This window comes from Dendropsophus ebraccatus, chromosome 6, assembly GCF_027789765.1.
Source record: "Dendropsophus ebraccatus isolate aDenEbr1 chromosome 6, aDenEbr1.pat, whole genome shotgun sequence".
Lineage (NCBI taxonomy): Eukaryota > Metazoa > Chordata > Amphibia > Anura > Hylidae > Dendropsophus > Dendropsophus ebraccatus.
Window position 1 is genome coordinate 66,776,767 of NC_091459.1, and position 12,937 is coordinate 66,789,703.

At 44.7% G+C, this 12,937-nt stretch overlaps 1 protein-coding gene across 3 annotated transcripts in view; it reads left to right on the forward strand.

The window, feature by feature from the left end:
• Positions 1-12,937, forward strand: part of MELTF (melanotransferrin) — a 92,768-nt gene that overhangs the window by 50,173 nt on the left and 29,658 nt on the right. The window lies entirely within an intron of this gene.

Sequence of the window (12,937 nt, forward strand, 5' to 3'; positions counted from 1 at the left end):
AAGCGGGTGACTGGTGAGCCATTATACGGCTTGCATTTGCAGCATGGATCCCCAATCTTGAATGCAGGGGAACATTCCCTGAAAAAAGCCTTAGAACCTAAACATATGGACATAGGTAACATACATCATACTTTGCATTAAACTTGTAATTCCTGAAATGCTGATTTTTTCTAATAGCAATTAATGATGATTTGCATAAAAGTGATCTAATAGTTGTACGATAGTAATTTTATAATGTTAATGCTTACATGTTTCTTAGTTCTGTACATTCTGTAGATTCTGATGACTTATACATGAGCCCGTGTCCAGAGGCATATAAATCAAATTTCACATAGTAGGATCAATTTATTGGTGGCAAATGTATGAGAATGTGGAAGGAAACCAATAATCTCCATACAGATATAGTCTTTATGGGATTTGAATGTAGACCCACAGTTTTACCACCACACTATAGTACTGTCAATGTGAGGAAGGTTAAGCCCTGCAAGTAGAGATCAGCGAACTTTTCAAAAGTTCGTTCCGACCGGACTTCCTGATTTTTTCGGAAAGTTCGGTTCGACCAAATTTCGAATTTCTTCGGATTTCATAGTTTAAAGCATCTATATGATACAGGGGTAGTGTATTTGGTTGAATTTAGGGCTCTACATGTCAGTAACATCATTTTTTTTTTAGACTTCAATATTCACCATTACAGGGTCTATGCAGGAAATTCACCATTACAGGGTCTATGCAGGAAATTCACCATTACAGGGTCAATGCAGAAAAAAGGTCACAAATGCAGTAAAGGAGCAGCAGTAGTCATTGGAGGTCAGTGAAGGTCCAGCAAGTCATTTGAGGCCAGTACAGGAGCAGCAGTAGTCAACATGGAGGCCAGGCAGGAGCAGCAGTAGCCAACATGGAGGCCAGGCAGGAGCAGCAGTAGCCAACATGGAGGGCAGGCAGGAGCAGCAGTAGCCAACATGGAGGACAGGCAGGAGTAACAATAGCCAACATGGAGGCCAGGCAGGAGCAGCAGTAGCCAACATGGATGACAGGCAGGAGCAACAGTAGTCAACATGGATGCTAGTTAAGGCCCAGCAGTAGTCAACATGGATGCCAGTGAAGGCCCAGCAGTAGCCAACAAGGAGGCAAGGGCAGGCACACCAGTAGTCAACCTGGATGCCAGTTAAGGCACAGCAGTAGCCAATAAGGAGGCAAGGGCAGGCACACCAGTAGTCAACCTAGATGCCAGTGAATGGCTGAAATGGTTGCACAGCTTTCGAGCCATTGACAGCACAGTCTGTAAATGGGATGAAGACTTTAGTGTGTAACTATTAGGGATGGGATGAAGACTTAAGTGTGTAACTATTAGGTTTAAAACATGTGCCATACACGGGGCGTGCCTCATACCTCCTCGACGCAGCGCGGAGAAAATGTTGCTCACTCACCACCATCTCAAATTTAACATGGTGTGGAGTCAGCCATGAGAGGATTTCCGTCTCGAGCAGGCGGCGCAGCTCTTCCCCTGTGTGTCTCCTTTCACCCAGGCAGGCTAGATGCAGCACAGCGTGACACCTCCGTGCTACACCCAAGTGGTACAAGGGAGGAGCACTGGAGGTTGAGGAGGTTTGGACCTACTGGAGGAGGTGGAGAAGGACCGCGACACAGGAACCCTGCTGTGACAACGGGGTGGTGTCATCGCCCTTCCCTGGCCAAGTTGCCGGGGGTCCGCCGGCCATATTACATTTACCCACTGAGCAGTAATGGATATATACTGCCCTTGCCCGTAATTACAGCTCCAGATGTCTGTGGTAATGTACATGTCTGCTCACTGAATGGCTCAGCGAGTCAGCAACCTTTTCACGAACATAGCTATACATGGCTGGGATAGCTGTGTTGGAAAAGTAGTGTCGACAACTTTAAACGGCAGAGCCTGGAGCACCAGCAACTTGGCCAGATGGGTGTTCAGCTTGACTGCTGCGGGATTGCTGGGTGCATATGTCTGCCTCTGGTATAGGGACTCCATGATGCCAGGCTGCCTACTGCTAGCAACACAGGGGCCACCAGCCGAAGAAGGGAGTGAAGCCACACTCCCTTCCACAGAGGAGGTCTGACTCTGTGAAAGGCCCCCCTGACTACTGCTGCTTCCTGTTGCTGTTGACCGCGGGTCTGCCTGGGCCCGCTGTGACCCACTATCACCCCGTTTCTCCCAGGCGGAAAGGTGGTGGCGCTTCATATGGGCAGCCATGGTGCTGGTGCCAGGATGGCAACTCTTGCCTCTTTTAATGCGCCTGTCGCACAGGTGACAGATGACCACATAGGTATCATCTAGGCACTTTTTAAAAAACTGCCACACAGGTGAGGTGTAGAGTCTAGTACCGACAGGCTGCGAGGATTGGCAGGCGCTGCCGATACTAGGACCTGAAGTGGAGGAGGTTTCCCCAGTGGTCATCTGCTTGTCCTGGCTATGCTTACGACTTGTTAGTTGACTACTGCTTTTTAGTTGTGGCGGGCCTGCTGGCGGACGGTTGACAAATCCATTGAATAAGCCAAATCCTGCCGTGGATCCCATGTAACATCCGATGTAGCATCATCCTGTTCCAGAATGATGCTATCATCCTCATCAGGCTCCTGCCCAGCCCTCTCTCGTCTACTGCCTACTGCTCTCCTGCCAGGCCTAACATGGGCCTGCTCTGATATCGCCTCTGACACAGCTATGCCCTGCACTTGATTGTCCCCTGTCTCTTCCCCCACGTGCTCATCATCATCAAAGAGCAGTTGGCTGCTCATAGACGCCAACAGTTCCCTTGCGTCCTGAGCGTAAAGTACGCCGGAGAAAAGTAGGCAGCAGCAGTAGTAGCCAGAGACGACTGAGGGTGTCTTGTGCTTATCGCTCGGTCGTTAAGTATCGTCAAGTCGATAGAACCACAGAGTTCACTTGTTAGTACCAACGGCCGTGGTGCTTATGTCTGACCGCTACAGCTGCCTATGTCCCAACAATTCTCCCGAGTAGAAGACATTAATTACCCTGCACTCTATTTTAGATTCACAATTTCACTATGTTTGTCCTCACATTGTTGTTTTATGTTGATGTAAACAAATAAAAGTTAAGTTTTAAGCCTCCGGGCTATACAAAGGCATAAGGGGCTTGTCCCCACAAATAGCCAAATAAACGTGCCTCCCGGATCAGGCTGGGATCACCCCACTCTGTCTGAACAGTTCCCTTGCAGGCAGCGGGTCAAAAGTAAGCGGGATGTTGCTGAGGATGTCAGATGGAGGACGTGGGGGAATTGCTGCGTGCCTGTGCCAAGTCAGGGTCGTGTCCGAGGTACCCACAGATACCTGGCTGGCTGTCTCACTACTGATCCTTGTGGACGTCGAAGTGTGAGCCAGCCACTCCAGGACTGTGGAATTAGACGTATGGACACGACCCTGGTGTGACAAAGGAAGCTCAGGCCTGCCACGGGACCCTCTTCCTGCGCTACTTCCTCTTCTGCCCCTTGAGCCAGACTCTGCCCTCTGCCTGAAACACTTTGTGAGGTTTCCTGCTGCCGCTGTGCCATGACTTTATATTCAAATTCTGATTTCTACACTTGGTAGATGAGAACAGTATTTTCTGTAATATATATATATATATATATATATATATATATATATATACAGTATATAGGACTTGTAATATATAGGACAAGTATAGAAATTGTCTATATATGTAGCACTTTTTTAAAGACTTTTGTGCTATACACCTGCACCAGGTATTTTTGTCTCTCAGGATAAGACGGATGTGATATACACACTATCAGAAGGGTCCAAGTATAAAAAATTGTCTATATATTGTGGAGAATGGCTCTGGTCGACCCTAGGTAGTAGTGCAGTAAGCAGGGACACAGACAGGATGACGTCTAATTTAAGTGTTTTTATTTCACACTTAAGCTTAAGCAAAAGCACAAAGCAAAACCTTAACAAAGGCTTAAACAAAAATAAACCCTGCTCAGCTGAGCTCTTACTAGTACATATCCAATCCCTAACTATACGTGAGACCAGCTACCCAGCCCCCCGGGTACAAATAAAGTATTGTATGGCCCATGCAATACCTTCAGTATTCTAGCAGTCAGCTCTCCAGGTATGGCCACACCTTAGCTCTGCAGTGAGCGTTTTTTAAGGCCCCGATGACCCCCAGCTGTGGGCTATGGAAGCCCATGACCAAAGCCCGGTGGAGTGAGCGTCCCACTGCCAACCTCACTCACTCCAGAAAAAGCAGGTCCCAGTACGTATTTTACAACCTGTCTATGTTAGCTATGGCTAACACAGACAAAACAGGCTATCAGTCCTGCTTTACCTGTGTCTGGGTTAACCCCTTGGTTACCAGAGACACACCCAGGGCTTACCAGCCACAGTTTAACCACTTCAGTGGCAGATATCTGTGCTCCCAAACCATGTCTCTCTTACAACATATATATAGCACTTTTTTAAGGATATTATGCTATACACCTGCACCAGGTATTTTTGTCTCTCAGGATAAGACGGATGTGATATAGACACATCAGAAGTATAGGACTTGTATATCTGTACAGCATGTTTTTGTTCCGTGCAGCCTTTGCTGTCCTATGCCTAATCTATCTTTCATCCCTTCTATATTTCTCTCTCAATCACTAGATGTTTCTCCTCTCCGCTTTCCGAATCTTTCCTTTCCTACAATATCTTCTCAGTAGTCTGTAGTACACAACAGCAGCAGTAGCAGCAGCAGCACCACCAGCAGCGTTTTGTCAATGACGAGCTCTGTGCACCGCTAACAGTATGCTTTCTCTCTCTCTCCCTCTCTCTCTCTCTACACACTGCGTGGTGCGGTCATGTGACCACTCCTCTTAAAGCAATACCGACGTCACACAGGGGGTGGGCTAGTGCAAGATCCCTGTTGATTGGATGTGTTCCGGGCATCATGGGAAAGCGATTTTCCCACCCGGAACACTTCCTGCTTTCTAGAATGGCGGCTGCGGAGCGGATTTCCAAAAATCCAAATCCGATTGTACTCGGATTTTTGGAAAAATCCGAACCGGATCCCATACCGGCCGAACAGGTTCGCTCATCTCTACCTGCAAGCTGACCAACAATTCTTAGAAATCATATAGAAGTCATAACTTTTATAAATTTTTCACACTAAGTAGACAACATGATCCCCACGTAGGCAGAGATTGGCATAAAGTGGACATAGCAAAAAGCATGAATTCTGAAATATACCAGCAAATTCTAAAGTTGATATAGGACCATAAAATATCTGTCCATGAGCTGAGGAGAATGTGGGAGAATGTGTATAGGCCCTATTACACAGAATGATTATCTGCCTTACTTGGCCGATAACTGGACGTTCCGACCAATAATTGTTTTGTGTAACAGCACATGTTAAAAGGCAAGTATCAGCCAACATGTATGATGTCGGCTGATGTAGTCTTTTAACATGCCAGAACATCAAGATGATGTCATCGATGGTCTGCTGCTTGTCGCTCCATGTAATAAGAACGGTGGCAGCAGACTGCCGCTGTCTTCATTGGGTAGCCTGAATGATCTAAAGACCGTTCGGCAGGGCCGGGACAAGGAGTTTTGGTGCCCTAGGCAGGGAAGGCAAACGGTGTTATGAGACTCGGTGCACCACAGTATAAAGCCCTGAAAGTGCCCCCTCATTGTATTACGATCCCTAGTACATTCAGTAGTTATCTTATAACATTCTTACCACCATACAGTGATTACATATTGCCTCTGAACAAAACCGAAAGATATCAGCAATGATACAATTGAATAATACCGCCACATCATGACCACTATCGCTACAGAGTGCAGTTACATTCAGTTGCTCATAAGGGCCGTCTTCTCTGATCAGAGTCTTTCACATTTTCTCTTTTTCTCCATCCAGCGTTCGTCACCTTGAAGTCTTCTCCTGGGATGTGAATCCTCTCTCCAGAATCTGCCAGAGAAACACTTTAGGCTCCAGCAGCACATAGAGTAGTTAGGTCCCCTGTACCCCTTTATAGTAATTTCACCCCTCTGTGCCCCCATAGTTTTAAGGTCTCCCTGTGCCCCCACTTAATAATTAGGTATGCTCTGCACCCCAGTATAGTAGTAAGGCCCCTCTGTGCAGTCCCAATGTGGTATAGACCTCTGTGTGCTGGCCCCAATAGTATATACACTACCGTTCAAAAGTTTGGGGTCACCCAAAAAATTTAGTGTTTTCCATGAAAAGTCACACTTATTTACCACCATACGTTGTGAAATGAATAGAAAATAGAGTCAAGACATTGACAAGGTTAGAAATAATGATTTGCATTTGAAATAACATTGTTTTTACATCAAACTTTGCTTTCGTCAAAGAATCCACCTTTTGCAGCAATTACAGCATTGCACACCTTTGGCATTCTAGCTATTAATCTGCTGAGGTAAGCTGGAGAAATTGCACCCCACTCTTCTAGAAGCAGCTCCCACAAGTTGGATTGGTTGGATGGGCACTTCTGGCGTACCATACGGTCAAGCTGCTCCCACAACAGCTCAATGGGGTTCAGATCTGGTGACTGCGCTGGCCACTCCATTACCGATAGAATACCAGCTGCCTGCTTCTGCTGTAAATAGTTCTTGCACAATTTGGAGGTGTGTTTAGGGTCATTGTCCTGTTGTAGGATGAAATTGGCTCCAATCAAACGCTGTCCACTGGGTATGGCATGGCGTTGCAAAATTGAGTGATAGCCTTCCTTATTCAGAATCCCTTTTACCCTGTACAAATCTCCCACCTTACCAGCACCAAAGCAACCCCAGACCATCACATTACCTCCACCATGCTTAACAGATGGCATCAGGCATTCTTCCAGCATCTTTTCATTTGTTCTGCGTCTCACAAACATTCTTCTTTGTGATCCAAACACCTCAAACTTGGATTCATCCGTCTACAACACTTTTTTCCAGTCTTCCTCTGTCCAATGTCTGTGTTCTTTTGCCCATCTTAATCTTTCTTTTATTGGCCAGTCTCAGATATGGCTTTTTCTTTGCCACTCTGCCCTGAAGGCCAAAATCCTGCAGCCGCCTCTTCACTGTAGATGTTGACACTGGTGTTTTGCGGGTACTATTTAATGAAGATGCCAGTTGGGGACCTGTGAGGCGTCTGTTTCTCAAACTAGAGACTCTAATGTTCTTATCTTCTTGCTTAGTTGTGCAACGCGGCCTCCCACTTCTTTTTCTACTCTGGTTAGAGCCTGTTTTTGCTGTCCTCTGAAGGGAGTAGTACACACCGTTGTAGGAAATCTTTGATCTAAACAATTTCTCGCATTGAATTGCCTTCATTTCTAAGAACAAGAATAGACTGTCGAGTTTCAGATGAAAATTCTCTTTTTCTGGCCATTTTGAGCGTTTAACCCCTTAAGGTCAAAGCCAATTTTCGTTTTTGCGCTTTTGCTTTTTCCATTTTATGTTTAAAAGTCCATAGCGCTTGCATTTTTTCACCTAGAGACTTATATGAGTGCTTATTTTTTGCGAAACCAATTGTACTTTGCAATTACAGGCATAATTTTTCCATAAAATATGTTGTGAAACCGGAAAAAAATCATTTGCGCTGTCAAATTGAAAAAAAAAACGAATTTGTTTTGATTTCGGGGAGTTTTGCATTTACGCCGCTCACCCTATGGTAAAACTGACTTGTTATGCATGTTCCTCAAGTCGTTACGATTACAACGATATATAACTTATATTGTATCTGATGGCCTGTAAAAAATTCAAACCATTGTTAACAAATATATGTCACTTAAAATCGCTCCATTCCCAGGCTTATAGCGCTTTTATGCTTTGGTCTATGGGGCTGTGTGAGGTGTCAGTTTTTGCGCCATGATGCGTTCTTTCAACCGGTAGCTTGATTGCGCATATACGACTTTTTGATCGCTTTTTATTACATTTTTTCTGGATTTGATGCGACCAAAAATGCGCAATTTTGCACTTTGGGATTTTTTTGCGCTTACGTCGTTTACCGTGCGAGATCAGGAATGTGATTAATTAATAGTTCGGGCGATTACGTGTGCGGTGATACTAAATATGTTTATTAATTTATTTATTTATTAATTTATATTTATAAAATGGGAAAAGGGGGGTGATTTGGACTTTTATTAGGGGAGGGGATTTTTTATTAATAAAAACTTTTTTACTTTTTTTTTTACATACACTAGAAGCCCCCCTGGGGGGCTTGTATATACATAGCACTGATCTCTCATAGAGATCAATGCTGTGTATATACACAGCAAAGATCCATTAGATCGGTCATAGATTGCTATGGCCTGCTGCAGGCCACAGCAATCTATTGCCGAGGCGGGATCAGCGTCATTCCGACGCTGAGGCCCGACACGGGCAGAAGAACGGCTATCCCCCCCGTGATCGCATCGCGGGGGGGAGATCCGTGCCACTACACACCAGGGATGCACGGAGGAAAGCACTTCAATGCAGCTGTCAGGTTTGACAGCTGCATTGAAGGGCTTAATTAGCCGGCGCGGCAATGGGACCCGAGCCGGCTAATAGAGGCACTGCCCGGCTGCAGATTGCAGCCGGGATCGGTGCCGTTCAGAGCGGGGTCCCGGCGGGACCCCGCTCTGAACACCCCCTGCGGCACCATGACGTATCAGATACGTCATGGGTCGCTAAGGGGTTAATTGACCCCACAAATGTGATGCTCCAGAAACACAATCTGCTCAAAGGAAGGTCAGTTTTGTAGCTTCTGTAACGAGCTAGACTGTTTTCAGATGTGTGAACATGATTGCACAAGGGTTTTCTAATCATCAATTAGCCTTCTGAGCCAATGAGCAAACACATTGTACCATTAGAACACTGGAGTGATAGTTGCTGGAAATGGGCCTCTATACACCTATGTAGATATTGCACCAAAAACCAGACATTTGCAGCTAGAATAGTCATTTACCACATTAGCAATGTATGGAGTGTATTTCTTTAAAGTTAGGACTAGTTTAAAGTTATCTTCATTGAAAAGTACAGTGCTTTTCCTTCAAAAATAAGGACATTTCAATGTAACCCCAAACCCCGAACGGTAGTGTATGTCCCCTGTGTGCTGCCCCCAGTTGTATATATGTCCCCTGTGTGCAGCCCCCGGTTGTATATATGTCCCCTGTGTGATGCCCCCGGTTGTATATATGTCCCCTGTGTGCAGCCCCCAGTTGTATATATGTCCCCTGTGTGCTGCCCCCGGTTGTATATATATCCCCTGTGTGCTGCCCCCGGCTGTATATCTGTCCCCTGTGTGCTGCCCCCCCCCCACCCACACACACACACACACTTATGTATACAGATACACACACACACACACAGGCCCACACTTATGTATACACACACACACACACACACACATTTATATACAGTATATACACCCAGGCACACTCTTATGTATACACACAGATACACACATTTATGTACAATATATACAGACAGACACTTATCTATACACACACAGATACACACATTTATTTGCAATATATACACACACAAGCACACACTTATGTATGTATACACACAAAGACTTATGTATACACACACAGACACAAGACACCTACCTCTCAGTTAGGTGTGTGGAGCTTGCACTTTCTCTCTTCACCATCCTGGGACTGTCATTGAGGGGTCTGATGATGATGATGATGATGATGTAGATAAGCGACTGACAGGAGAGGCCCAGAACACAAGGCACAGGTAGACACTTCCTGGTCACCATGTGTGGTCTCTGTAGGCTGCCATTCTGCACCACCTCCTCCTCTCTGGCCCGACAGCTCAGCAGCTCCCAGAGGCTGGAGGATGTGCAGCAGGGGATGGGAGTAACGCTGCACATTCCTCCAGTCTTGGGTCCTTGAGCAGGTCAGAAGGCCTCCTGGCAGTGGGAGTTCAGCTAGAGCAGTGTCCCCGGCAGCGGGCTGCCCCTCCCCCTCCTATGTACAGCAGCATTGAGAACTCACAGGCCTGTGAATCGCCGGGCATGATGCTGATGCAATCAGCTCCTGTATGCTGCTTCCAGGTTCGGCCTTTCATTTGGCGCCCTAGGCCATTGCCTACCCCTATCTACTCTTTGGCCCAGCCCTGCCGTTCGGGCTATCCCTTCCGCTGCTCCTGCTTGCTATCTGTGAGTGTATTAACCCTTTGAGGACCAGGCCCAAAATTACCAAGTGGGCCGCGCAAATTTTGACCTTTGTGCTTTTGTTTTTCCCTCCTCCCCTTCTAAGAGCTCTAGCACTTTCAGTTTTCTATCTACAAGGCCATGTAATGGCTTAATTGTTACAGGAATAGTTGTACTTTGTAATGGCGTCTTTCATTTTACCATAACATGTATGACGGAATCCCAAATATATTATTTATGAAGATATAAATAGGTGAAATCGTAAAAAAGAATGCAATATGGTAACGTTTGGGGGGTTCCTGTGTCTGCATAATGCACTGTATGGTAAAAGCGACATGATACTATTATTCTATAGGTCAGTCCGAACACAACCATATGCAGGTTTACACAGATTCTCTAATGTTATATATTTTTTTTAATGAAATCCTTTTTTTGGCAATTAATTATTAATAAAATGGGCCTATTGTGACGCTTATAACAGTTTTATTTTTTCACCTATGGGGCTGTATGGGGTGTCATTTTTTTCTGCCATGATCTCTTGTTTTTAATTAATACCATATTTGTGAAGTTTGGACGTTTTGATCACTTTTTATTAATTTTTTCTTATATATAATGTAACATAAAATCGAGAATCTGTGCACATTTTTCCCTCTTTTTGTGTACGCTGTTCGCCGTTCGCAATGACGCTTGTAATATTTTAATAGATCGGACAATTACGCACGCTACGGTATATTATATGTTTATTTATTTACTTTTTATATGTTTTATTTATATAATGGAAAAGGAGGGTGATTTAAACTTTTATTGGGAGAGGGGTTTTGGGGTAGTGTGCAGGCTTAGTGACCAGAGTGCCGATCGGACCCCACGGAGGCAGGTGAGAGACCTCCGGCGGTCCGTTTTAACGATCGGGACCGGGATCGCGATCGGTAAGTGACAGGGATCAGGACCGGGACCGGGATCGGTAAGTGACAGGGGACTCCCCCTGTCACTTACACTTAAACGCTGCAGTCGCGGCATTTAAGGAGTTAATGTCACACTGCAGCGGGATCGCTGCAGCGTGTCATTAACAGTGAGGTTGTCGGCTGCTGATTGCAGCCGGCCCCCACCTGCTATGAAGCGCGCTCCGTCGTCTAGGGGTTAAAGGGGTTGTCCAACAAAAATTGTTTTCTTTCAAATCAACTGGTGTCAGAAAATTATATAGATTTGTAATTTACTTCTATTTAAAAATCTCAAGTCTTCCCATACTTATAAACTGTTGTATGTCCTGCAGGAAGTGTTGTTTTATTTACATTCAGAAACAGTGCCCTCTGCTGACATCTCTGACCGAGTCAGGAACTGTCCAGAGCAGTAGCAAATCCCCATAGAAAACCTCTCCTGCTCAGGACAGTTCCTGTCTCGGCCAGAGATGTCAGCAGAGAGCACTGTTTCTGAATGTAAATAAACAACACTTCCTGCAGGACATATAGTAGCTTATAAGTATAGGAAAACTTCAGATTTTTAAATAGAAGTAAATTACAAATCTATATAACTTTCTAACACCAGTTGATTTAAAAGAAAATAATTTTCGCTGGACAACCCCTTTAACACAGGCAGCGAGCAGGGAACGTTAGGGAAGCGAGCTGATAGGTCAGCGTTGCTTCCCCTGGCAAAATGTGCCCTGTAATATGGCCTTAAGGTTTAGAAAGGCTAAGTTCTGCCCTTAGTCCAACAGAGATGTAGTGGAAGCACCTAAAGTAAACTGTTCACGGATGAAACCCACAACATAACAGAAAGCTGTTTTGTATGGCAGAAGGTGTTAAAATTTCTTCAAGCCAATATACAGGACTAATCAACAATTGCTGGAAATGTTTAGGTGCAGTTACTGCAGCACAAGGGGGTCACACCAGATACAAAGGTTGACATATTTTTGCCACTTACAGATATGTAATATCGGATAATTTTCCTTAATAAATAAATTATCAAGTTTAATATTTTGTTATTTTAGGTCAAATTTGTGCAGAATTAAGGAAAAATTCAAAAGTTTCACAAACTGCCAAGTACCACTGTATCTTCTAATAAGGCATTTGGAAAGGGGTTGCCTTAAAGTTACCCAACTGGTCCCAGCAAGATTTGTAATTTACGTCTATTAAAAAACATCAAGTCTTCCAGTACTTATCAGCTGCTGTATGTCCTGCAGGAAGTGGTATTCTTTCCAGTCTGGAGAGGAGGGAGATGTTTTCTATGGGGATTTGCTACTTCTCTGGACAGTTCCTGTCACTGACAGAGGCGGCAGCAGAGAGCACTGTGTCAGACTGGAAAAAATACACCACTTCCTGCAGGGCATACAGCAACTGATAAGTACTAGAAGACTTGAGATTTTTTTTTAATAGAAGTAAATTACAAATCTCTGGCACTTGCTGGGACCAGTTGATTTAAAAGAAATTTTTTGGTGAACTACCCCTTTTATGAAATAAACTCAGTATTTCCAATACTGCAAATGGAAAATAAATGCTAGACTACATGAAAGAAGCCTAGCATAGCTAGTGACCTCATAGATATTTAATATATGCACAGTAAAGCATCTTTGAATGGCTTGCTAGATCAATAGAAATTTAGCCCAAATCCCTTGGGAGTATACAAAGAAACCGGAACTGGTACGTTAATAGAGATGGACCTTTGTTCTTCAAAGGTTACTAGATTAGACTAGATAGTGCATGCCATTTTCTTCTTTTACATCATTGCATTTGTAGTGGGATTGTATTGATCTTTGACTGGCCTCCAATGGATAAACCAGCAAAGTACTGTTTTACTCACCAGCATTCGTGCTATTCAGTGACACATGAA